Source organism: Antrostomus carolinensis, unplaced genomic scaffold, assembly GCF_000700745.2.
Source record: "Antrostomus carolinensis isolate BGI_N321 unplaced genomic scaffold, ASM70074v2 scaffold12826, whole genome shotgun sequence".
In the NCBI taxonomy this organism is placed as follows: domain Eukaryota; kingdom Metazoa; phylum Chordata; class Aves; order Caprimulgiformes; family Caprimulgidae; genus Antrostomus; species Antrostomus carolinensis.
This window is the reverse complement of record NW_010321223.1, coordinates 52,962-57,706: the sequence shown is the minus strand read 5'-3', so window position 1 is coordinate 57,706 and position 4,745 is coordinate 52,962.

Below are 4,745 nucleotides of genomic sequence, written 5' to 3'. Positions count from 1 at the left end.
TTTACCGTTTTTCATCTCTCTTCTTGCCTCTTAACATAGTTTTGTAAGTTATTCTTACTTTAAAAGTACAGCTGCAGTTAGGAAAAAAAGCACATATTCTTTGGTACTGCAGTCCACTTCAGTGCATCTGCTCTCCTAGTCTTCACTTTTGCAAACACAGGTAGGACCAGAGAAGAACCGAATTATTTTCTGTTAATTATCAAAGTTAACAAAGTTTTAAAATTTATTTCACAGCCAATTTTTATGGTAACATCAAGAAGTTGAAAGATTTGAATATTCCATTAAATCAAAAGGATCTATAATAACAAGGAAACAGCATGCTTATATATTGATACATACTGGTTTTTTTTCTTTTTTGATTGTTCTCAAACAAGAAGGGAAAAACGAGAGAAAAGTCTGTGGTTGATACAGTCTACAAATTACAAAATAAATTTGCAGAATTACTGCTTCAGAATTTTTATTTTCAAATACTTACTGAATTAGCGATTCATGGGGTGCCTGCTGTTGTGAAACAGTTCACAATGTCCTAATTTGATTCACAAAATGTATTTTACTTTTTTAAACAATAAAAAATGAGGGTTTAGTAGAAGAAAACACTAAAAGTGCATCTATATCTAAACACATTGTATTATTCTGAGTTAAAATAGAAATATTATTTCTGATCATTGTTATCATTGACCAAAGCCACAGATAGTGTCTAGTAGGAAAATAATTGTTCTTGTGAGTTACTCACTGGAAAAATAAGGAATTACGCCATATTGTTACTACACTAGGCTTATGAAATTTCTGCTGTCAAGCATTTCAACTAAAGAAAATGCCTTTTTATTCTCTGTTTCCATTCATATAGTTCTTAAATATTTTTATCACTCTTCTTATTCACATGTATACAAATGTGAGGGTGTTTGACATGTAATTAAACTTAGTGGGTTTTTTTGGGATAAACCTTCTTTATGTCTCCTATGTTCTCTTTATTCTTAGAATCATAGAATCATTTGGTTGTAAAAGACCTTTGAGATCATTGAGTCCTACTGTACCTGTCCACTACTAAACCTTATCTCTAAGCACCTGGTCTACCTGTCTTTTAAATACCTCCAGGGATGGTGACTCTACAACCTCCCTAGGCAGCCCATTCCAGTGCCTGAGAACCCTTTCAGTGAAGACATTTTTCCTGACATCCAATCTGTACCTCCCCTGAAGTAACTTGAGGCCATTGCCTCCTGTTCTATCACTTGTTACCTGGGAGAAAAGACACACACCCACCTCGCTACTACCTCCTTTCAGGTAATTGTAGACAGTGATAAGGTCTCCCCTCAGCCTCCTCTTCTCCAGGCTAAACAAATCCAGTTCCCTCAGCTGGTCCTCATAAGACTTGTTCTCCAGTCCGTTGTATGTTCTTGAGACCTACAATATCTTTTTAGCTAGAGTAGTTACTACATGAGCTGGTAAAAGTAATTAGGTTCATAGATTAAATCCTACATTAGCCATCACTGGTGTTTTGACCTAACAGTTTTCTTTTTAGCAAGGTAGGAAGAGTACCAGCTATCACTTATTGGAATTTTTTGAAAATCTCAGAGCATCAACTCAGCCATAAACAATTCACAGCAGCAACTTCAGTCCAATTTATTATTTTTTGGACTTTCATCTTTGAAGAGAACTTGCACATACCTGAATAAAATCCTGCACTTTTTCTTTATGGCAATGATTTTCAACAAAGGGACTTTTTGGAAAGAGAAGACTTTTTTTACTGAAAATGCATGTGGAGTAGATTTCATACTGTTTTTAAATATCAAAATACAGCTTTAAGAAGTAAGCCTTACTGTATAAGTGTTGTTCTTCTGTTGTTAAAAAGCAAATATTTTTCAAATAGAAAGTGAAAAGCTGAAATGAGGCTGTATAGGTAGATAACAAATGGCAGTATATAGGCCGTGTGAGTGTTTAAATTAAATAAGTTTATTTTAAAACATCTTGTAACACTCTTTACTTCCATAATCCTTTGGGGAAATTGTGTGCCATCTATTTTTTCTTGTATGCAAAACTGTAATAAGCTGAAGACTTTTATATAAGAGTGTGAGATTTTTGTTAGTGTTAAAGAAGCACCTTTGACTAATACTTGTAAACCAGCTTGATTAGTAATTAACAATCTAATGCCCATAAACACAGAGTGCAAACCCCAGTGGTGTTGCTTTGTGATGAGACTGCAGCAGGAGAAGACAGGTAAGAGTTCCTCGCAGTCTTTCTCAATTATTTCTCAATTACCTTTTTATTTTTATTTTTTTTTAATAGCATACCTGCTGAAGTGCCTGTGCCACTGGTGACTAGGGATTTACTGATGGCTGCATAAAACCTGAGTTCTGTAAGAAACCATTGAGAGCTGAAAGTGGGGTCAGGAGCCTCTCCTGCTAATGTGCGGAGTGCAGCAGTCCAGCAGCGCTGGGGGGAGATTTTCTCCATTGCAGGGCAAGCAGAGCTTGTACCATTTTTCTTTTCAGGCAGAGGTGTGTGTGTCCCCGAGTGTGAAGAGAAAGTGGGAATTCCTTTGGGAAAGAGCAGCTAGAACACAACATCTGTAATGCAGAGGTGTGTAAAGGATTTCTTAGGGAAAAAACTGATGGGAAGAATGTGTGATATCTTCTAAATAAGCATAGATGTTTTCTAGCCACAGTAGATCATGTAACTGTTTACTCTTAAACAAATAAACGAAAAATTATCAGGAATGTGACAGGATGATAATGAGAAATAAAACAAAACATGAAATATTGTATAATAATAATTCATCAACTAGAATATGTTTAATATGACACTTCATAATCTTTTGTCAATTGCTGTAATATGTTCAGAAAAATCATAAAAAGCCAAGCTAAAAGACTTATCTGTTCAGATGATGCTATGGAGTCTTGATTTTTCTGCTGCAGAATGAATTTTCTTGCTGACCATAAGAAAAAATTATTGACAAACTGGTCTTATCCAGTCTTAGCTGATGCAGTTAATTCTCTTAAGAAGTACTGCAAACATGAAAACTTTGCCTGTTTAATCATCTCCCATGAGTCACAAACACTTTTTTTTCCAGGAAGAAAATTATTCTCTTCCCTTGTGAACTATCAGTTAAAACTTTTTATAGGCTATTTGGATACACTGATGGATTATATGAAGAGTAATAACAGGTCTCTTCATATATTGGTAAGTATTCGATATAAATTGAAATAGTACATGCTTTTTGCTTTAAATGAGAGAAAGGAAATGAGAACAGTCAGACATTCTTCATCCCTCTCCAATCCTCATTAAATTGATGCCAAACTAAACCATAAAATAAGGAGAGAAATTAAGAAGCTTGCAAAATCTTCCTGTGAATTAAGGGTTAAAGATTTATATGCTTATGCAGATTTGTCATTTCTCATCTTTCATTCCTCCCAGCCTCTTTATTGGTACCGGTCTGTGTTGAATAGAAAAGCCTGCATATATTTAATGTTAGACAGTTCTGGGATTGCTTGTATTCTTAAGGGGAAAATTTTTAAGCAAAACTTCAACCCATAAAGTTTTACTCCAGTAGTTAAGGATTTATATCGAAGGTTAATGGAAGTTAATATAGCATTAATATTTTTCACACTTTTCACTAATTTATGAAGTTTCTTCCTGTAACCTTTCAGGCATTCAGAAATAATACAAGCTGTCTGCAGTCACTACTAATCCCTGCACAGCTGGGAGATTTCGGGTATCTTCAGTTAAGCAGCCTGTATAGCTGCTAGCTCCCAGAGGAGTTACACACATTAACCTTGGGGGAGTAAGGAGAAGTGCTTGGAATTCTTGCTGATGTTCTTGCGCTTGTGAAACCACAGCAGTGTAACCTCTCTCTACTAATTAAGAGTTCCTGGGAATCTGACAACTAAGGACAGTGTGAACTTTAATGTGGATAAACATGGGGGGACGGTAGACAATTCTAAAGCAAGCAAAGAATCAGATAGGAAAATAATGTTGTCCACATGGACTTCAACAATGTGCATGAAATAAATGTCCAACTACAGGATTTCATCACTGTTCACAAAGGATGCCTCCTTGGGAGAGAGTGATATCAAGGAAAAGGTTGAGGCACTTACCAACTAAACACTGAGTTGTCTGACATACTGCTTAGAGATACAAGCTGTTAAAAAAGTATGAAAGAATACTTTTTTCTCTCCCACCTTGTGGCTGGAGTATGGGTTTCCTGTTTCCAGGATGGTTTGTGCATTTTACATCAAGCAGCCTTTGTATAAAACCAGAAATAATACCCAAGGCAGGAATTATACCAGTAAAATGTATGTTACTAGTAGAATATGCCAGTAAACTAGTAGATAAAAGGCATGTACTACAATCTTACTTTCCATACTTTTAAAAATACAGTGGCTATGACTGTGTGTTGCATGAAGTCCACTCCTGGCTCTATGTGTTGGCCATAAAAGACGATGCTCCCATGACCCTGGTTGGAGTCACTTAAAAAGCTGTGGTCCCTATCTCTCCATGAATATTCTTGAGCATATGCTTTGATTTGAAAATCTAGCTCTTCTAGAAAATCTAATTTCAGTGTGGCTTTACTTAACCCACCTTCAACATTAAAGTTAGCCTGGCTACCTTGATGCAGATGCAGCTCGGTACGCATCTGGCTGTTTTTTGCTGATTTTGCTTATTGCATGTTAATGACATGAGGCAGAATGACCAGGTGGGGACAGTAATGTCTTGGCCTCCTGCGGGTTTTCCACTGTATTCCTACTGGG